Raw genomic sequence first — 22,832 nt, 5'->3', positions numbered from 1 at the left:
GAAGGGAGGATGGAGAATGAAGGTTAATGAGTACAGGATTTCTGGGATCAAATAGTGGTGATGGTTACACAATCTTGTGAATATTCTAAAATCTACTGATGTGTACATTGTATAACAGTGAATGCTGTGGCATGTGAATTCTATGTCAATTTGAAAAAAAACAGTTTTACCCTCTAGGGTGGTTGTAAAGTTTAAGTGAGATATTATAATTTATGTAAATCTGCTTGCACAGAGCTTGCCTTGTAGTAAGCACTCATTAAATGCAAAGCAACTTGAATAAATGCTAGCTGTTATTACCATTACTACTATTGCTATTATTATTATTACTATGGTCATTACTATTATTTGTGGGTCATTTTAGTCTGTTCACCTCTCCAGAGCTCCCAACTCCTCACCTGCAAGCAGGAATAGTAATTCAAATTCATTATTTAGTTAGGGTTTCTTAGTCACAGGCAACAGAAACCTACTCTGGCTCATCAGTGAAAAAGGGAATTTATAGCAGGGCTGCAGTGTGGATGACTGAATTAGAGGGAAGGAAAAACAACCAGACTTAGAAAGAAAGGCCCAAGGGACAGAGTCTAAAGAAAAGTATAACTGAGAAGCCATGGAGTGACGGGCAAACAAGTGGTCCTGAGTCAGGCTGGCTGGGTTCAAATCTAGCCCTGCCCCTAGAGGCTGCCTGCCCCTCCTTTGCTGCCTTGGTTTGTCCTTCTGTTTGACACGGAAGACAGGGAGTGTATCAGGGCCTCCTTCACAGAATTGTTTTCAGGATTAAATGAATTAATATCTGTATAGCTCTTACCATACTGCCTAATACTCCCAATAAATGTTATTATTGACAGGGCCTTATCCCTGGGATGATTCAACTCTACCCATTTTTTGACCATGTATGGCTCTGTTCAAGGTTCAAATCCCTGCACAGTATGATGATGATCACTTCTTGCCCAGGAGAGGGCAGGACTTCTTGATTGACAGCCCCACTAGCCTACAAATGTAGGGGCATGGGAGATGACACACACAAGAGAATACAGAAGAAAGGGGAGAAAACCAACCCAGACCCCCTGCAACCAGCTTCACAGAACGTTGTTAGGAGGATCAGAGATAATGTGTGCAAAGTGCCTGGCACATAATGGGCTCTTATTCTCAGCTTTCTCTATAAGGAGGCTTTGGAATTTTCATTACCATTGCAATATAGGTTTGGGAAGGATTATATTAATAAAAGGCTTTGAATGCCATATTAAGACATCAGCACTTTATTCTGAGAAACAAGCAGGAAGGACCATCTCCTGGCAACTCCATGGTGTGCTCAGAGCCCCTGAGGACTGGCAAGTCTCCCAGCTGTGTGACTGCGATTGTGGGCAACTTACTTAACATCTCCAGGCTTCAGCTCCCCTGTGCATAAAATGTAGTCACATTTTGGGTTGCTGAGGGGATTAAATGAGATAGCATTTGCAAAGTACCTAGAACAGTGGCAAATGCTCAATAAATCATAGCAGTTATTATACATAAAATAAAGTTAAAAAGCTCCATCTCACCAGGTTGATGGGAAGATCAATCAGGATCAAAGAGGCTACAGCACTTCGCACACGGAAAAATGCCATGTCCTGGAAAGATGTGTCCTTATTAAAATATGCAAACCATATTAAAATTTGGAAAGGGTGAGTCTTAGAATTGAGGAAATAAAATATTAATAAATTGATGTTTCAAATAATTAAAGAATGTTCTCATAGAGTCTATTACCAACTTCCCAAAACTTAGAACACAATATCACTTACTTAATGCTAAAAGGGCACGAGCATAATTTAATCTTTCCTTGAAGCTTTAGAATTTCCTTGAAGGAAAGATCAGCAATTTAAAAATGCACTTTTAGATCCTCTGGCTCAACGGTTCTCACCTCTAGCTATACATTAGCATCCACTTGAGAGCTTTTAAAAAATACCGTTGCCCGGGTCCCATTTCAGCCCAATTATATAAATCTGGGTCTCAGGAGGAGGAGCCTGAGCCCTGGAATTTCTTGAAGCTCTGCAGGTGATTCTGATGCACAGAGTGTCTGAGAACTACTCTTCCAGCAGGGGCCTCTCCCACAGAGGGTGCCATCCGTATTTGGAGATAAGGCTGAAGAGGTACACAGAGGCTAGACCATGGAGGGTTTTATACACCATGATGTGGAGGCTCAGTGTTGTCCTATAAGATGGGGAGCTACTGAAGACTTTTAACAAAATCATTGATCCAGTGAGAATTCAAGCTGGAATGACCATTCTGGTGACTTGTGGAGCTGAATTGGAGCTGGCAAGATGGGAAGAAGAAAATCTAGAGTGGAGACCACTGGAACCATCCAGATTGTATCAGTTATTTTTACTGCATTAACAAGACAGCCCCCAAATCTGGTGGCTTAAAACAATGATTTGTTGTTTCTCATGATTCTGTGGGTTGGCCGGGCAGCTCTTCCACAAGTCTCTCCTGTCATCCTGCATGCAGTTGCTTTCAGCTGGTAGGGTGGCTGGGGGCTGGGCTCAGCCACGACAGCTGGGTCTCTCCAGCATGGTCTTTCATCTTTGACTTCTTCTGAGAATGGTGCACTTAAGGCGGTGTTCTAAGAGACTGGAGAGAGTGCTAAGAAACTGCAAGGTCTCTTAAGGTTTGCCTTGGAAGTCATAAAATGGTTACTTCTGTCTGGTTCTATTGGCTAGAGCAGGTCACAAGATCCACCCAGACTCAACAGGTGGGGAAATAGGCTCTGCCTCTTGGTAGGAGGCCTGGCAAAGTCACATTGCAGAGCGGTGTGCATTTGATAGGAGGAATTTATGGCCGTATTTTGCAATCTACCACACAGATGGGAGATGCTGAAGCCTGGCCTACAGCAGGGGCAGTAGGAAGAAGTGGACTCATTCAGTCAGTCAGTCAAGTAGTGATTCATTCAATAAATATTTATTGACTCCTATACAGCAGGCACTTTTCTAGGCATTGGGAAGAAAGCTGTAAGTGACAATGACAGAGTATTGCTCTTGTGGTGCTAACAATCTAGGGGTGGAGGAGGCAGGCACAAAAAACAAATCAATATAGCATATAATGGGAAATTCATAAGTGCTTATGAAGAAAAGTAAAGCAGGTTAAGGGATTAGAGAGTGCTATTTTAGATGAGATTTTTCTACTGAAAGAAAGCCTCTTTGAGTAAGTAAAATCTGAGCAGAAACCTGAATGAAGTGAGAGAGTGAGCCATGCAGATGTTGGGAGGTTGGGGGAAGAATGTTCAGGGCAGAGAGTGCAAAGGCTCTGAGGCAGGAGTATGTTTCATCTGTTTGAAAAACAGCAAGGAGTTCAGCGTGGCTGGGGCACAGTGAGAAAGGCAGAGGGTAAAACATGATAAGGTGGGAGAGGCAGGCAGGAATCAGAGCTTGTGGGACTTTGTAGGCCATGCTAAGGATTTTGGATTTTATTTCAAGTGAAAAGAGAGAAGCCATTGGCAGAGTGTCTGTGTGTGTGTGTGTGTGTGTGTGTGTGTGAGACTTTTTTTTTTTTTTTTTGTTAAGATACAGGATCTTCTCACTCTGTCACCCAGGCTAGAGTGCAGTGGTATGATCATAGCTCACTGCAGCCTCAAATTCCTGGGCTCAAGTGATTCTCCTGCCTCAGCATCCCAAGTAGTTGGGACTACAGGTGCATGCCACCACGCCTGGCTAATTTTTAATTTTCCTTTGTAGATATAGGGGGGTCTTTCTATGTTGCCCATGCTGGTCTTGAACTCCTGGCCTCAATTGATCCTCCTGCCTTGGCCACCCAATGTGCTGGCATTCCAGGTGTGAGCCACCATGCCCAGCCATGATCCTTTTTTTTTTTTTCCTAAATGCTCATTCTAGCTACTGAGTTAAAAAAGTTTGAAAGCAGGGAGACCAATTAGGAGGTTATTGCGACCAGGCTTGGTGGCTCACACCTGTAATCCTAGCACTCTGGGAGGCAGAGGCAGGAGGATAGCCTGAGATCAGGAGTTCAAAACCAGCCTGAGCAAGAGTGAGACCCACGTCTCTACTAAAAATAGAGAAAAATTAGCTGGGCAACTAAAAATAGAAAAAATTAACTGGGCATGGTGGCGAGCGCCTGTAGTCCCAGCTACCTGGGAGGCTAAGGCAAGAGGATCGCTTGAGCCCAGGAGTTTGAGGTTGCTGTAAGCTAGGCTGATGCTATGGCACTCTAGCCTGGGCAACAGAATGAGACTGTGTCTCAAAAAAAAAGAGGTTATTGCTTGCACAAGAGTTGTAGCAAGGAAAGTGGTGAATGAAGGTTAGATTCTAGGTATATTCTGAAGGCAGAGCGAATAGAATTCCCTGAAATACTCAGTGCAGGGTTTATTAAGGAGAAGCTAAAAGCTTTTGGCTTGAGCAACTGGGTGAATTGTGATGCCCTTTACTGAGATATGGGGGGAAGCTTTGGGAAGGAGTAATTGAGCAGGGGGAAATCACAAGTTAAGTTTGGAATGCCTTTTAGACTTCCAAGTGAAAATACTGGGTAGGCAGTCAGCCACTGAGTCTGGAGTTCAGGGTGGGGCTGCAGATAGAAATTTGAACGTTATCCATGATTACATCAAATCCTGAGACTGGATGGATTACTTAGGGAGTGAGTTTTACAGTAAGAAGATCTAAAGACTGAGCCCTGGGGCACTTTGATGCACTTTGACATTAGAGGTAGGAATGACAGGGAGGACCCAGCCAAGGAGACTGAGAAGGAGTGACTGGTGAGATGCAAAGAAGAGGAGGGGGTATGGAGTCCTGGATGCCCAGGAAGAAAGTGTTCCCAGAAGACAGCATGTGAAAGCCAGAGAGATTAATAAAGCCACAGAGATTAATAGTGCTGATTGCTGCTAAGGAGTCAGGTAAGCTGACGCAGAGACAAAACTGACCCTTGCAATATGGCAACACGGAAATCACTGGTGACTTTGACAAGGTTAAATAGAGCAGAGTAGAGTGGGTTGAGCAGAGATTGGATAATTATAGAGAAATGAGACTCTGTGTGTGTGTGTGTATGTGTGTGTGTATGTTTAATTGGGAGAAAGTAGTGAGTATTTGTACATTGGTGGAAATGTTTACTAGAAAGGGCAAATTGTCAATGAGGCAGGAGGAAGGAGGGTAACGGCAGGAACAAAGGGCATGGGATCCAGTGGCCACGGGGAGCAGCCGGCCTTAGGCAGCAGCAAGGACAGCTCCTTCTTTGTATCAGAGCAAAGGCACAATATATGGGCTCAGAGGCAGGTAGGTTGAAAGATTTGGCAATAGAGGGGTGTGGAGAGAGTCAGGGGCCATTTGGAAGGGAGAACAAGGGATGAAAGCAGTCATTTCAGGATTTAAAGAGTCTCCCCATGAGCCTGGACACCATCTCTTATCTACAGTCTCTGCCAACACCAACTCTGTGCCAGGCCTAGCACCAGGCAGAGAGGTTCACAGATGACTCACCCAGTGTCCCTGCTAGTGAGAAGTTCACAGTCTAGGAAGGGAGACAGACCTATAAACCGACAACTTCAGTAGAATGTGCTAATAATAAAGTCATGTACAAAGTGTTTTGAGAACAAAGAGGGAGAGAGAAACTCTGCCTGGAGAGGTCAGAGAAGGCTTCACAGAGGTGACATTTAAATAAGGCTTCAAGGAGGACTAGAACATTATTAAGCTTGCTAGAGGAGGAAAGTCATTCAAGGTGGAAAGAATAACATGTGAAAGCCACAGAGATGAGAAAGATCCTTCCGTGCTTTCTGTCTGCTCCACCTGTCTCTTTTCTTCTTTCTGTACCCCACCCCCCTTCCCATTCCCAAGCTGTCATCCCTCAGGCTTCCTTAGTTCAAGAGGAAAATTTTCTTTTGGGGAAGTTTAATAAACTTCCGTTCAGCCTGTACTGAGTCATGACAAAGGTGTGTTTCACACTTAAACAAACGTCTCAGATGTTATTTTTTGCACTTGAAGAATGAGCTATTTTTAAAGAAATTCAAACTTACTGGGACCCAGCAAGGATGATTTCTGTGACCTGTTTTTAAGAAGTGAGCTTTGGTAAAGGAACATAGTGATCAGCAGTGATGGGATCAGAGGACCTGGCTATTCTTTTCTTTCCGTGTTCCAGTGAGCCAGTGAGCAGTTTCACCTTGCTAAGTTGCTCATTTTATCTTGGCTATCTGGTCTTCTGGAAAACTCTCAGAGAGTATGTAACAATTAGCCAATAACAGAATGAGGGGAGATGAGGACACCACTCTCCCAGAGGTGGACTAAGATAATGATGGGAAGGGGGTGGATGGAAGGAAGGGGATGGATTTGAGAGAGGTTTAAAAGGTGCAAAGAACAAAGGGGAAAAGGCATTGTCATTGTACCTGTCTATGGAGTTTGTCTCAATTCCTTCCCTCCTTGTACATGCATAGAATTCTGAGTCTATCCCTCCACGCCCTGGAATCTGGGCTGGCCTGTGACTACTTTGACCAATTGAACTTACAGGGTGTGACGCTGGGCTAGTCCTCAGACTAGTCTTTAAGTGATTTGTCAGCTACTGCTTTGAGAAGCCCAAGACATATGAAGAAGTTACATGTAGGTAGTCCAGTTGCCATTTCAACTATATTACCCTGAGATATGGTTCATAACAGAAGGCAGAAAAAAGTCCTTAAATTTTTTTTCAGATAATCCTCCAGTTTTTATTAAATTTCCAAGAGAGAATTAAACTCCCTTTCCTAAAAAAATTAATTGCTTTTCCCATTTCTTTAGTGAACCTCAAGTGTAAAATCTCCTTGACCTTGTTGGCCTGAAGAGGTCACAGCATCTGGATGCTGAGAACATCTAGGTACAGGTTGTGGTGGACTTAAATGAGAGAAGATACAGAAAAATACTCTGTAAACGGCAGAGTTCTGAATAAGTGTCCATTATTATTATTAGGATTCTTCTCCATGATAAATCCTTAATGCTTTAATGATCAATTTTTAGATAGAAAATTGGTTTTGCCTTAGAGACATCCAATGAATTGTTTTGTTTTTCTTTTGCCATTTAAAAAATATATAGAGAGAATCATTATGAATTCATGGCTTTGTCCATTTTCAAAGTCTTTTCGTTGTTTGTTGTGATTATTCTTTGTAATAACCTCATTGTCTGGTCTTTGCCTGTTGAGAGCCCTCTTAAACTGGCTTTTATAGCCTTTAGGTGTGACCTCATTAGCTTTGAGATCTTCTTTGCTTTCTGACATGACAAGATATCCCAGACTCATCTTACACATTTCCTGCCTTAATTGTGAAATGTGCCATTGCTCCAAAGGGCCCTGGCCCATTTTAGTGTAGAATGGGATTTAGAGACTTCACTGTGCCTGCTAGGGGTGCACGTTGCTAGTGGGTTGCTATTGCTCCTAGGCCTTCACAGTGTACAGAATTAGAGAGCTACATATATATATATATTTTAAACAAGGGAAAAAATATGAGGCAATGCTGATATTTCCAACTCAAATTTAAGATGGTAAGTTTTTTACTTAACCTCTCTGATGTTACATTTATATCTCTTTTGTCCTGACAATCTTGGATCCTAATAACATTAATTACTAATTTGTTTTATCCCACGATAGCCATACTTCAGAATAACAATAGCGATATCATTACATGCTGTCTTAGTCTATTTTTTCTTGCTATAACTGAATGCCTGAGACTGTGTGATTTATAAAGAAAAGAAATTTATCTTCTTACGGTTCTGGAGGCTGGGAATTCTGAAGTTGACAGGCTGCATCTGGTGAGGGCCTTCTTGCTAGTGGGGACTCTCTACAGAATCCCAAGGTGGCAAGGGACATCACATGGCCAGGGGACTCATGAGAGACAGCCAAACTGACTTTTATAATAGACCCACTCTTGTGATAACTAACCCACTCCCTCGATAACCCATTAATCTAACAATCCATCATTTGATGTATGGATTAATCTATTCATGGGGGCTCTGCTCTCATGGCCCAATCACCTCCCAAAGGTCCTAGCTCTTAACACTGCTACATTGGGGACCAAGTGTCTAACATGTGAACTTTTGGGGGACACATTCAAACCACAGCATTTAGCAATAAGACTATTGAAAGAAGTTTCTTTGTTGTTTTTTTTCCCTTTAGAGCATATCCCACTGAAGATGTATGACCAAAAATACTTTAAGGTGAAATGGAGTAATTCTTTGTGTGTGTGTGTGTGTGTGTGTGTGGTCATGTTATCAACTTGATATAAAGGTATGTTTGTGTTTGGGCTTGTTTTTCATTTTAGGGATTATTTAAAAATTTATGACTTAATGATTTAAATATTTCCATGAATCATTTACATGACTTCAAAGTCAAAGCTATCTAACAAGGCTTGTACAGAGAAGCCTCATTTCCAATCCTTTCCCCTCTGCTCTGTTCTTTTTCTCCCCATAGAAAATCTTTTAAAGTTTGGTTTCTCCATCTTGGCACTATTGACATTTCAGGCCAGATGATTCTTTGTTATGGGGGGGGGGGGTTGTTCTGTGTATTGTAGGATGTTTAGCAGCATTTCTGGCCCCTACCTACTAGATGCCAGTTGTTACTGTAAGGCTGGTGGCAGGCACCCCTCCCTTCCCTAATGAAAATAAGCCCCTCCTATTCCTGAATACCCACCCTAAAGCTGAAACAAAGAAATTCCTCACTCCTCCCACCGACATCTCCTGGCCAAAGAAGCTCCCATCATCCCTAAAAACGTATATAAACCCACTCAGACTTCTGGGTGGGGCGGCTTCTCTAGTTCCACTCGTGGGACTGTGAGGTTCGCCTGGGTCCCTCTCTTGGGGACTCGTTACCCCGACGCGAGAACGCTCCAATAAAGCCTCTTTACTTATCCCTTTCAACTCTGTTCGTCTTTCTCTCTCTGGCGCTGGCTACTTCAAAGAAACCTTACATTTGGTGCAGAAACCCGGGAGGGTACTTTAACTTTCAGCTGTGCTGCCCCTCCCCTGGACTCCTGTCTTAAAACCTTACATTTGGTGCCGAAACCTGGGAGGGCGTTTGGCTGCGCCGCCCCACTCTGGGGCTTTGGCTGCACCACCCCCTCTGCGAACTCTCACATTCCAGACTAGGACCTCCTCTGACTGCCTTCGAGTCCCTGATTGATGCCCTTGGCCTGGGGGAGTCACCCCGTGTTATCCCAACCCGGATCCCCCAGGAGCCTCCATTCCCTCCGGGAAGCTGTTCCCTGTCCGTTAAACTGTGGGCCCACGTCGGAGGTTCCCCCGTTCCAGGGGCTGAGGCTATTTGGGGATGCCTGAATTCCTCTCACCCCTTTCCGTGCCGGCACACTAGTCTCGGGCGGAGACGTCCCCCCAGACTTTTGCTGTCTCCGTAGCCAGGAAGCTGTTCCTGGCTGTTTCCTATCCGGGTTGAGGTGACATGGGTAACCAAAATTTCCCTCCAAGACGCCCCCGGGGTGTCTGCTGGCCAATCTGAAGGCCCTGGATTTAGACGTCTGGCCCAAGCCTCTCATTCTTTACTGCAATACTGCCTGGCCAATGTATAAGTTGGACAATGACTCCCAATGGCCTGAAAATGGGACTTTCAATTTCAATATGCTAGAAGGCCTTGATAACTTTTGTCACAGGAATGGCAAATGGTTGGAGATCCCATATGTCCAAGCCTTTTTCTGTTTGCGCTCCTGTCCTTCTCTCTGTCTGACCTGCCACCCTGCACAAGTCCTCCTTGTGCTAGATCCCCCACCCCCCTCCGCCTCTTCTCCCTCTAACTCTCCACCGGACATCTCTTCACATGCCCCTTCTGCTTTCTCTGATCCACCCGACTCCCTCAGCTCTCCCCCTCCACTCGACCTCCACCATACCCACAGGCACCTGCCCATCTTCCCACGCCACCCAGCCGCTCGCCGCCGACGTCTCCAGGCAGCCAGCACACTCGCTCCCACGCAAACCCCTCAGACCAGCCCCTCCTCTGTCCGTTCCGGGAGGTGGCAGGCGCCGAAGGGCATGTACACGTACATGCTCCCTTCTCCCTTTCTGACCTTTCTCAGAGTAAAGAACGCCTAGGTTCGTTTTCTAATGACCCTACAGCCTACACCAAAAAATTCCGTTACTTGACACAGGCATATGACCTTACCTGGCATGATATTTTTATCATACTGTCCTCTACCCTTACTACTGATGAAAAACAGCGCGTCTGGGGAGCAGAGGAACCACCTGTTGCAGTGTGTCCTTGCTGGCCTCCAGGCCGCCGCCCACCATGCTATAAGTTATGACAAACTCAAGGAAATCACTCAAAAGGCAGACGAAAACCCCGCGGCCTTTCCCAGCCGCCTTACAGATGCCCTTATCCAATATACCCACCTAGATCCTACCTCCCCCGTGGAGACTACTGTCCTTGCAACTCACTTTATTACTCAGTCCTCCCCGACATCAGAAAGAAACTAAAAAAGGCAGAGGAGGGCCTTCAGACCCCTACCTGAGACCTGGTGAATCTGGCATTTAAAATCTTTAATTCCCGAGATGAACAGGAGGAGGCCCGTGTCCACCAAAAGGCACACCTGCAGGCCCAAGCCTTGGTTGCAGCCCTGAGGCGGGGGGAATCCACAAAACCATCGACCTTGTCTAAGGCGACCAGCCGCGCTCCACCAGGCACCTGCTTCAAGTGCGGTAAGGAAGGCCACTGGGCCAAGCAATGCCCGCAGCCACGTCGGCCCACCAAGCCTTGCCCAGCATGTGGTCAAGAGGGACACTGGAAAAGTGACTGTCCCTTGGGACAGAAGTCCGGAGGGTCAGTCCTTCCATCCCTAGACCTGACAATGGCAGCTTTGGGTCTGGCTGCTGAAGACAGAAAAGAACCCGACTCAACGACTCCATCACCCTCGCCGAGCCCAGGGTAACAATCAAGGTAGCAGGCAGGGCAGTGTCCTTTCTGGTTGACACAGGGGCTACCTACTCTGTCCTGCCTTCCTTTTCAGGTCCTACTTATCCTTCCCAGATGTTGGTCGTGGGTATTGATGGCAATCCCTCTCGAACCCCCACCACGGAACCCCTAACTTGTCTAATAGATGACCGTCCCATCACCCATTCCTTCCTTATCATGCCCTCCTGTCCCACTCCACTTTTGGGAAGGGCCTTATTAACCAAGCTGGGCACCACCCTCCACTTTTCCTCCGGAACTTCCACCCTCCTTCTTCTCTCTCTCTCTCTCTCTTTCTCTCTCCAGATTCCTCAGCTCTGCCCACAGCCTCTCCTGCTTTACGGAGTCCTACATACCTCCTCCCACCAGAACTCGTAGACCCTCGGGTTTAGGACACCTCCACCGCAGTGGTGGCCACACACCACACCCCCGTCCTCATTTGACTCAAAGAACTCTTATTCTTCCCTTCCCAGCCACAGTTCCCTATTTCACCAACCCACTGCAGAGGTCTAAAACCCATCATAGAACGTCTTCAGTGCAAAAAACTTTTAATTCCAACCAACTCTCCCTATAACACACCCATTCTCCCGGTAAGAAAGCCAAATGGCTCCTACAGGCTAGTCCAGGACCTCAGACTCATTAATGAGGCAGTTGTCCCCATACACCCTATGGTGCCTAATCCCTACACTTTACTCTCTCATATTCCACCCTCCACCACCCATTTTTCTGTCCTGGACCTCAAGGATGCTTTCTTTACCATTCCTTTGGACCCAGCCAGCTACAATCTCTTTGCCTTTATGTGGGAAGATCCTGACATGAACATGTCTCGACAACTCACTTGGACTGTCCTGCCCCAGGGGTTCAGGGACAGCCCCCACCTCTTTGATCAGGCTCTCACCTAAGATCTTCTTCAGTGTCCCTTACAGCCAAGTACTGTTCTCCAATATGTGGATGATTACTCTGCAGCCCCTCATACTCCAACAGCCACACACACACACTGCCTCTCTACTCAACCTCATTGCCTCTAAGGGCTACTGGATGTTCCCCTCCAAAGTTCAGCTGTCTAAGCCTACTGTCACTTACCATAGACTTAGTCTCACCCCACTTCCCGTCATCTCACTGTTGATCACTAGCAGGCTCTTCGTGACCTCCAGTCTCCCACCACTGCTGAACAAATTCTGTCCTTCCTTGGGTTTGTTGGTTCCTTCTGACACTGGACCCCCAACTTTTCTCTCCTTGCCAAACCCCTCTATGAGGCAGCACATGATGCCTCCGCTGGCCCTCTGTTAAACCCTCAGGCTGTCTGCCGCGCATTCCTAAAACTTCTTTACTCTCTCTTACAAGCACCCCCTCTAAGACTCCCTCATCCTGAAAAACCCTTTTATCTCTACAAGGATGAGCACCAGGGCCTGGCCCTCAATGTCCTCACCCAACCTCTGGGACCTACTCCCATTTCCACCCCAGTGGCCTACTTATCCAAACAGCTGGACACCACAGTCCGTGGCCGCCCTGTCTCCATGCCTTAGCTGTGGCCACTACTCTCACCAGGGAGGCCCTGAAACTCTCCCTGGGACACAACTTACATGTCTTCTCCACCCACTGCTTACAGGACCTTCTCACTCACCACTCTTTAGCCCTCCTCACTCTGTTTAGACTACAGAAATTCCATCTCTTATTTATTGAAAATCCCACCATTACTTTATCTCAGTCCTCGACTCTAAACCCTGCCACTCTGCTCCCCATTCCCTACCTAACCCTGTCCTCACACTCCTACTCAGAAATGGTCAAAGCCTCCACTACCCCTCGACCCGATCTGTCAGACAAGCCACTTCCTACAGCGGACTTAACTTTCTTTGTTGATGACAGCTCTGTCACAGGTGAGGATGACAAACGCCGGGCAGCCTATGCCATTATCTCTGCCTCTCAGGTAATAGAAGCCTCCTGACTTCCGGAGGGCACCACCTCCCAAAAGGCAGAACTCATTGCTCTCACCCGAGCCTTACATCTAGCCCAAGGCAGGAATATAAATATTTACACGGACTCCAAATATATGTTTATGATAGCTCACTGCCATGCTGCCATATGGAGAGAACGGGGCTTTCTCTCCACCAAGGGCTCCCCTGTTATTAACACCACCCTTATCTCCAGTCTCCTTGAGGCCCTTCAGTTACCTACCCAATTAGCTATCATACACTGCAATGGACACCAAACGGATGGGTCCCTTGTCACTAACGGAAACAACTATGCTAATACTGTCGCCCGTAGTCTAACATCCCCAAAACATCCTAGTCCGGCTCCTCTTCTTTTCCATTCCATTCCTTCCCTCCAGCCTCGCTATAGTCCAGAGGAGCACGACAGCCTTCTCACCCAAGGGGGATCAACCACCACCGAAGGGTGGGTCCTTCTAAAAGACGGCAAGATGGCTCTCCCTAAGGCACAGGCCCTGGAACTCATTTGCCAGGTCTACTCTTCACTTCATATTGGCACTAAGGGCCTCTTCCACCTCTTACAGCCTCTATTTTCACACCCTGCCCTATATTCTCTCGTCAAAACTTTTTGCTCGAACTGTGACATCTGTGCCTCTGGTAACCCTCAAGGGGGCTTCAAACCCCCTATATCCACCCACCAGATGCATGGTCACCTCCCTGGACAAGACTGGCAGGTCGATTTCACTCATATGCCACCTCACAGACATTTCAAACTCGTGTACGGCCAGCCTTTTCTCATTAGGCCTTTTCTCATTGACCATTATCTTCCAGCCCAGCCCCCACATTTGGCCTCCTATCTCCCATATCTCTCCCTCACTAGGCAACGTCTCCGGGCCCACGTAGACAGATATCTACCTCAGCTTCCAGAGACCGACTCAAATATCTCTCACGTGGATATCCTCGACCCTTGAGACCAGCGTTGGAAAATTAAAGTCATAGACAAAGTATACTGAAAAATACACTACTATTACCCTTCAGTGACTATTCATGTCAGCCGTGAATACGTCCTGGCCTACCAGACACAGGTTCAAATATCTATCAATATTCTGGAAGCAGAACAAACTCTAGCAGGACAACTTTCCTCCCGCCCTAAACGTACCCCTCTTACCTCCTGGCTAAATATTATTCAACATACCCTCGCCTTCTTAAAACTCCTCTAAAATAATCTCTAATGTCTCCCACTGTTTCCTCTGTGCCTCCCTTCAGCGACCCCCTACTGGCCGCTGTTCCCCTAAACTTTTCTAATCCCTAAAGGAGTCCCTCATTGGGTCCCTCATGCTCCACTCCACTCACTTGAGTTCCCCTATGGGAACGTGAGCCCACAGGCCAACCTTATGCAGATCGCATATGCTTTCTCACCACTCTCACTGACCCCAACCTACAACTTCATGGACACTGTCTTACTAACCATACTGTGACCACGACCACCTCTTCTGCTCCGGGACAGTTCTTCTGGTACAATGGAACACGTACCCGCTGCGTCAATACATCCACCCCAGGTCCTTGTTTCCCTGTCATGGTCGTCTCTCAATTAACTCTATACGCCTCAGGACTTCCAGGAGGTGCCCTGGGCCACAGTGTCATTTCTGCCCAAGACTTTGCAGATCGCCTACAGCTATCCCTGGAAACCACGTCTGCGTCACTAACTTCCGTGCAGAGACAACTGACTTCTCTGGCTCAGTTTCTCCAATGCCGCCTACAGGAATTATCCAGAGTAGCAGTAAACCAGATGCTTCTTCATCCCTACTCTCCTCTTCCAGTCACCCCTCCACCAGCCAACTCTGGCCCATAGCCCCCACTACACTCCTCAAAAGCAGGAAGTACCCAGAAAGACTGTGGTGCCCCATTATCACTAAAAGGCCGGAATGTAAGGCTGGTGGCAGGCACCCCTCCCTTCCCTAATGAAAATAAGCCCCTCCTATTCCTGAATACCCACCCTAAAGCTGAAACAAAGAAATTCCTCACTCCTCGCACTGACATTTCCTGGCCAAAGAAGCTCCCATCCCCCATCCCTAAAAATGTATATAAACCCACTCAGACTTCTGGGCAGGGCGGCTTCTCTAGTTCTACTCGTGGGACTGTGAGGCTCGCCCGGGTCCCTCTCTTGGGGACTCGTTACCCCCACCCGGGAGCGCTCCAATAAAGCCTCTTTACTTATCCCTTTCAACTCTGCTCATCTTTCTTTCTCTGGCGCTGGCCACTTCAAAGAAACCTTACATTTGGTGCCGAAACCCGGGAGGGTACTTTAACTTTCAGCTGCGCCACCCCCTCCCCTGGACTGCAGTCTTAAAACCTTACAGTTACAACTAAAAATGTCTGGACACTGCCTAGAGAGGGGAGGGCAACAATCACACCTCACTGAGAATCACTCTTTTAAAGGAAACAATTTCTTGCTGACCCTTGAGATTTTTACCCTCATTCTAAGATATCTGCATTTAATGGTAAATTCTGTCACTTTAGGAAACCACTTTGTATCAACATGATCACTAAATTCTGGGTGCCAGGAATTGTTTACAAGGTGGTGGTCCTGAATCTTCTCATATTATTGTTGTTTGCAAATTATAACTGAACCAAGACACACATTAAAAACTTCTCTTAGAACTTGTGTACCTCTGAAAATATGTCTACTCAGAGGTCCACAGACACCTCAGCACTTTCCCTGGTTTATGAAATACAGGGGCTGGGTGATTTCTTAGGGCTTCCCTACTGCTTTAAGACCTTTTTGTTCTAAAAGTATAGGACCTTGTTTTCATTTGTTTGTTTGTTTCTTTTTTTTTTTTGACAGGGTCTCATTCTGTAACCCTGGCTATAGTGCAGTGGCATCATCATAGCTCACTGTAACCTCCAACTCCTGGGCTCAAGCCTCGCTAGTAGTAGGGACAACAGGTGAGAGCCACCACACCCACCTCATTTTTTTCTATTTTTAGTAGAGACAAGGTCTTGCTCTTGTTCAGGCTGGTCTCGAACTCCTGATCTCAAGGGATCCTCCCGCCTCGGCCTCCCAGAGTGCTAGGACTACAGGCATGAGCCACTGCATCCAGCAGACCTTGCTTTTCAAACTGGAGTGGGCAGCACAGTGATTGATAGCACCAAGCCGGAGCCCAGGTCTTCCACTGCTCAGCTCTGTGATGTAGTGCAAGGTACTTACCTTTTCAGAGCCTTAGTCTCCTCAACTGTAAAGTAAGACAAAAATTGTACCTACTTCATAGGATTGTTGCAAGGATTAAATAAATAATGCATGTTAAGTGCTTAATATACTGCCTGACACATAATAAGTGCTTAATAAATGTCAGCTGTTATTTAATAGTACAATCACCATGGAGCCTAGGTTGTGGTATGCCAGGAAGTACTCAGAGCCACAGGATATATAAGGAGTATCTTCCTGGAGTGTGAATTTCTACTCGAAGAGTTGCGAAAACAGGTTTTGAATTTTTCTCCCAAAGGGCAGTAATTAAAAACATTATTTTCATGTTAGACATGAGAATAAAAGGTAAAATTTGCATGGATTTGAAAGATAAAACGTGAGACTTCAAAGAAATTGTATGCTGGAGGCTGATGAATTTGGGCCTCCAGTGGGCCTGGCTCAGTCTCCTTTGCCGGGAGAGTACTCTGGTGGGAAAGTTTAAGCAGTAGCTTTGGGCTGTTTTGCATCTTGTACTGACAGAAGTCTCAGGAATATTAGGAGAAATTCCATAAGAAGCAGAGGCTTCCTGAATGGGAGCCCCTGATGTCTTCTTGTAGATTCCTCCCCTTCCAAATCACTTTGGTGTTTGTTACCCAAGGAAGGGGAATGGGAAAATTTGCTGAGTATTCATTCAACAAGTATTTATTAAGTGACTACTGTATGCCTGGTGCTATTCTAAGGGATACAAAAAGAACAAATCAAAAAACATTCTGCCCACATAGAACATAGAGTGTCCGTTGCTACCAGAGCCTCAATAAGGAAACTAAAATGGGGAACAGTGCGGGATGGTTTTGGGGTTTTGGAGAAAGGCCAGGCAATTATGGACAGTTGAGTAGCATGTGAGACATCCAAATAGTAAGGCTGTTGAATGAGAGTCTAGAGCCATGGTTTTCAGTGGGAGCTTTTAGACATTTGTGGTAGAGGTGAGTAATCATAATGGCATTTATTGAGGGGAAGCTAGCAATGCTAGATGCCCCGCAATGCATAGATAGCATCAAATGACTTTTCAGTGTCCCACTGGACACTTAATGTGGGTAAAATTCCTGTATATAATTATCTGAGCCTAGCAACTAATTCCACTTTTCATTAAACACAAAGTATATTCTAACACAATTTTAATATTCCAGGGAGGCAAATACCATGCAAAGTGAATGAAGATTATATCTGTTTTGTTTAGTTATCCACCCTTTCAGAACATCATAACAGCAACAGCAATTCTGCCCTGCTATTTAGGGCTCTGATTGGCATCTGTAGCTATTGAATTTGGGTCAGTGCTTCTCAAATGTTAAAGTGCACGTGAATCACCTGGCGATCTTGTTTCTTTTTTTTTTCTTTTTTAACAATGGAAGAGACTGTTTGGCTAATAATGGAAAGAATCCAGTAGAGAGGGAGAGGCTGATCATACCAGAGAGAGACAAACTAAGATGTGTAGTTCCTTAGAGGGCAGAAGAGGAGGGTGTCTAGGCATCAGGGAAGGGTGTGGCCTTTGTTGAGAAGGCTGGTTTTGGTAAAAGGAGGGAAGGAGGACAGAATGGCTGGAGATGCAGTAGATTTAGAAAGGATGGAAGGAAGTTGAGGAATGTCACATCCCTCATACCAATCCCTCACCCACAGCACAACAGCCACCTTTTTGTCTTCAGCTTCTTTCTATAGAACTGGCCTACAGTTGGGGAAGGGGTAGGAAATGAAGAGTGGAGGCAAGATCAACTTCTCTACCTCCCAGGGCAAGTGCTTCGGAAAATAATATGCAAGTAAGATATTACTGTTATGACTACTGTTATATTATTATTGTTCCTCTAGCTCAGTGCTGACCAATAGGACTTCCTGTGATGACTGAAATGTTTTACATCAGTGCTGTCCAATATAGTAGCTATGGCTAGTGGCTACCATATGGCTATGTAGCTATGGAGCACTTAAAATGTGCCTCATGTGGCTGAATTTTAAGTTTTATTGAATGTTGATTAATTTAGATTTAAATAGCCACATGTGGCTAGTGTCAGTAGTATAGATAGTCCAGCTCTAGGTGTTTACTGCCTCTATCTCATTTAGTTCTTCAAAGATGAGCACCATCTACAGAGGGCAGTGTCATTTGGGACAAAGAATACTGGACTAAGAGTTAGACCAGAGTCCACCTTCAAGTGGAGCAGTGTAGCTGTTTGTTTGCTTCTGTATCCCTAGGGATTAGCCCATAATAGGTTTTCAATAAATATGTGTACAATAAATGAATGAAATAGGAGGTGCTGGTATTTAAACTTAGGTGTGATTTCAAAGCATACTGAAGTCCAGAGCATTACAACATCTATTATCTTGCCCTGTTTCTAATAGTGGAAATACTGGAAAGTACCCAAATACCCAACATAGGGGCTTGGTTTAATTAGATGATTCTTAAGATACAACATTATGCAGAGGAGTATTTACACAAAAAGATTTACATTTAAGGGAAAAAACTAAAACAGAAGTGTACACAATAATCTTACTTTATAAAAGATATAGATTTATATGCATAGAAAAGGTTAGTTGAACAATAGATACAAATATTAACAGTGACTATTAATATTGGGTGGGATTGGGAGATGATATTTTTATTCTTTTTTCTAAAAGGTCTATTTGATTTAAAAAACATATTAAATATATCCAGAAAAAGCAAAAATAGAGATAAAGTAGATTAGTGGTTGCCTGTGGCTGGGGGTGGGGATGGGGATTAACAATAAATGGGCAGGAGGGGGGTGTTCATAAGATATTCTAAATGTTCTAAAATTGATTTAATCTGATGCTGTATCACTCAGTAAAGTTACTAAAAATCATTGTACACTTGAAATGCTTAATTTTATCGTATGTAAATATACATCAATTAAATTGTTAAAATGTACTATATATGTGTATGTGTCCTTAAAAAATTAAAAAAGTGCAGATCTATCCCTATACCAAATTCCAGGCATAACCAGCAGTAATTGGTGTTTAATCCTTTCTAACCTTTTTCTGTGCAGAATGAAACATACATCAGTATAGGTACATAATTTTCTGCAACTTTCTTCTTTCTCTGGACATGTAATGTGGGACATGAAAAATTTAACAGTACCTGTTTTGGGAGGTGGGATTGGGGTAGATGGAGTGGAGTTAAGGGAAAGAAGGGAGAAGGACACTTGAACCTTTTACTTTCTTTTCTTTTGTATCATTTGCATGTTTTTGTCATGAGTGTTTGGACTTAAAAACCCAGTAAAGATATTGAAATAAACTATTGAATCCTTAATGACATGTAGTTTTGTTTAAAAAAATTAGAAAATTTTACCATATGTTGGACACCATGCTTAGTAGTACCTTAGATGCATTGTCTCATTGAATCCTTGTAACAATCCTCTGAGGTATGTAATATTAGTTTCACTTGACAGATGAGTAAACTTAGACCTAGATTGATTTTTCCAAAATCACACAGCTATGCGCAGAGAACCTGCATGTTTACACCGCAGCATCTCTTCTCCCTCTGACAGACTTATGTTCATCCTGCAAAACCCAGCTTTAATGATCTCTTCTCATATGCATGTGTAGTCTTTCCTAACCCACTTAGGCAGAGAGATGACCCTGTCCTCAAGGTGCTTAGAGTCCAGGGAGGAGACAGACAGCTAAACAATTACAGTCTAGTACCACAAGAATACATGGTTTAAGAGGACTGAGCAAGCAGAGGGAGTTTAGACCATGTGTCTGAGGCAGCCAAGGATCTCCAGAGAGAATATATTTTGGGCTGATTTATCAATCAGTACTCTTGGGTTTTTTTTCAGGAGCATAAAGGTAGGCATGGGTGGTCAGAGGTGGGGAGAGGGTGTAGAAAGGGATTTGGGGTCTAGCTCCTAGTCTCTCAGGAGACTCAGGAGTGTTACAGACCTGGGCATACTCTGGAAACTACAGTTCTGTATTTCAGTGTGGCTGGAGGGTCAAGTTGATCTGAAGGAGGGTCAAAGTGAAGAGTGTGTATCTTGAAGCTTCAGGCCAGATCACCAAAGCCTTTTCAGTTGAAATTGGGCATTTATACTTTATCCTATGAATGAAGCAGAGCTCTTAAAATATTTGATCCTGGTATGTTAGAAAGATGAGAAGGGGCCCCAAGGAGGCTGTTGTGAGAGGCTCCTGCTCCACTCTCGGGCTCCCCAAGCCCCTCTGCCCTGGCACTGGGTGGTCAGGTCCTTTCTCAGCCTGGGAATTCCCATAGGGCAGGACTTTGTCTCATTTGCACATAGCATAGGCGCCTCACACGCAGCAGGTACTCAGGAGGGACTGAACTGGCTGGCAGAATGCTGGGCACCAAGAAGGTGCCGGCCAGTGACTGTAAAATAAAAGGCCAACCTTTATTTCTTCTCCAGCACCGCCCCCGGTATAGTGCAGGTGGGTGTTCAGCCAAAGTCTGACCCAACCATAAGGAGATCAGAGAGGTCCTGGGCCGAAACTCAATCCCAGGGAGGTTCATTAGGTGTGGGTGAAGAGGTGATTGCGGCAACTTCTGTTCAGGGCTTGCTATGGGCCAGAATTCACACCTTATTGTCTTACGTCATCTCCCCAAGAGTTCCTAAGTTGGAATTTTGTTTTTCAGTTTTCCCGACTAGGAACCTGAGGCTCAGAGTGGTTCTGTAACTTGGCCAAGGTCACACAGCTGGCAAATGGGGTGGGGGCGGAGGCTGGGGATCTTAACCTTTTAACAAGTCAAAAGCCTACTGGCCTGCCCCTCCTCCACCGGGGAGCCATTGCAGCGCTTACTCCGTTTGCGTAGCCGCTGGGGATGGGGGTCATCCCACACTGGTGCGCGGGACCCGGAGACGCCGGCTCCTGGCAGTAGCCGGGTGCCGCTCCCAGGTTCGGAAGTTACGAAGTTTCCTTGCTTTTCGCTCGCCTCCCAGCGCAGCTGGGCTCCGCTCCCCAGCAGTTACGTCGCTAGCGCAATGGGGCTCAGGTGCTGCAGCGGGCGGGGGCCTGGCACCAAGAGGAAGGCGGGGACGGAGTTTACGTAAGCGTCCGCTCGCAGGTGCATGCGGCCGCCGCCGGCGAGTGCTCCCTGTGCGCTCCCAGGTGCGCAGTTGGCGCAGGCGGCGGCTCGGCACGGCGGCGGCGGGCGCTGGCCGGCGCTCTCAGGTGCAGCAGGGCGCGCGTGGAGGGGACGCGAGGCGAGCGAAGGGGCGGGCTTTCCGTTCCCCAGCAGCCGCGGGGCCCGCCCCCCAGCCCGGCCAATGGGCACGCTCGGCGGCGTCACGTGCTCCCCGCCGCCGCTGCTGCCGCCGCTGAAGCGGAGACCGGAGCCGCGAGCGCCACCAGGGCAGCAGCCGCCGCAGCCGCCGCCGCTGGGCTGAGGAGCCGGAGACGCGGGCGGACGAGGTGGCGGCGGCGGCGGAGCGGGAGCGGGGACCGGGGACCGGGCGCAGGCAGAGCGCGACGGCGCGGGTAGGCTGCGGCGGCGGGGCAGGCGCCTGCGCGGCGGGCCGTCCCGGGCGGGCGGCGGTTAAGGCGGCGGTTGAGGCGGTTGGCGGAGCCGGCCCGGGCCCCGCATTGTTTGTTGTGCGTCCTTAGCAGCAGCGGCGGCGGCCGAGGCAGAGAGCACGGAGCAATCCCGGCCCGGCGGCTCCGGCATTGTGGCCGCCGCCGCCGCGGTGCCCCGGCCTCTTCGGGCAAGGGCAGCCTTCCTCACCTTCGCGGGGTCGGGTCCCGGCCCAGAGCAGGGGAGGGCGTGGGCAGCGTGGAGGGCCGAGCGCCAGGAGGTGTGGGTAGGATGGAGGGCTCGGGGCTCGAAGCAGGTGTTGGAGGACATTGCGGGCAGGAGCTGGGGAAGAGGCTTTGGGGGGCAGGTAGAGGTGTGGGCAGATTTGGAGGAGAATGGAAGGCAGAAGGATCCGGCCTAATGGAGGGTGAGGGCCTTGGGGCAGGTTTGGTGGGCCCCTGGGGGGACAGGGCGAGTGTGAGACAGACGGAGGACATTCCGGCCGGTGGGGGACAGTATGTCTGAGCGTTCAGGAGGGTGTGAAGGGGGCTGTGGGGAGCGCAGGGGCGAGTGGGGTGGGAACGGAGGAAGAAGATTGGGCACTCGAGGCAAGAATGGAGAGAGCTCTGCGTGTGAGGGGCGGGAGTGGGGCAGATATTAGGAGGCCACCGGAGGCATGTGAAGGGGAATGATGGAGGGGGGTGGGGTAGGGGGAGACGTGGGCAGGCTGGGTGAGCGTGGAAAGGGAGGGAGGGAGGGAAAGAGGGTGTCTGGAGTGATGGTGAGGGAAATGGAGGGTGTTCAGGCAGGAGGTGTGAGTGAGAGTAGGCCCAGAGGCTCCAGGAGACCTGTGAGGTGTGTGAGGGAGTGTCTGGCCAGGTGTGCAGGGGAGACAGCAGGGAGGCAGGAGGGGGGCAGGAGGAGGTTGACTTGTGAAGAGAGAATGTCAGGTATCTGGTGCTCTGGGGAGAGGAGTCCGAGGTGGAAGTGGGAAGTTAATTGGAGCAGAGACTGAATTTGGGAGCTTTGGGAGAGAAGTGGGGACGATGGAGTAGGGTGGTGGGGGTGGAGAGGAGAGGGTATCTGGGCAGGAGGTGTGGGGCATTTAACAGGTAGCAGGGAGAGGTAAGTGAAATGGAGGGTGTTCATACGGGGGAAATATGGAGCAAGGTGGGAGCAAGATGAGTGGGAACTTTTGGGTTCGAGGGACATTGGAGGGGACAGGTGTGTGGGGCAGAATGGAATGTGTATGACGTGGAGGGCAAAAGGGGGTGGAGGGGAGGGAGGAGAGAAATCTTCTTGGTGGCAGGTAAAGTGTGGAGACAAATGGAAG

At 47.3% G+C, this 22,832-nt stretch overlaps 1 protein-coding gene across 3 annotated transcripts in view; it reads left to right on the top strand.

Annotated features, from left to right (window-relative positions):
* Positions 1–21,307: 21,307 nt before the first annotated feature.
* Positions 21,308–22,832, top strand: part of STRBP (spermatid perinuclear RNA binding protein) — a 127,597-nt gene continuing 126,072 nt past the window's right edge. For 2 of the 3 annotated variants that reach the window (XM_069476756.1, XM_069476755.1), the window contains exon 1: positions 21,308–21,465. The gene's annotated coding sequence lies outside the window, so the exon portion shown is untranslated. The remainder of the gene's footprint in view (positions 21,466–22,832) is intronic. The other variant, XR_011234131.1, reaches the window with a different exon arrangement.

Source organism: Eulemur rufifrons, chromosome 7, assembly GCF_041146395.1.
Source record: "Eulemur rufifrons isolate Redbay chromosome 7, OSU_ERuf_1, whole genome shotgun sequence".
In the NCBI taxonomy this organism is placed as follows: Eukaryota; Metazoa; Chordata; class Mammalia; order Primates; family Lemuridae; genus Eulemur; species Eulemur rufifrons.
Note: the sequence above shows the minus strand (reverse complement) of the source record. Positions and strands in the feature narration are given on the sequence as shown.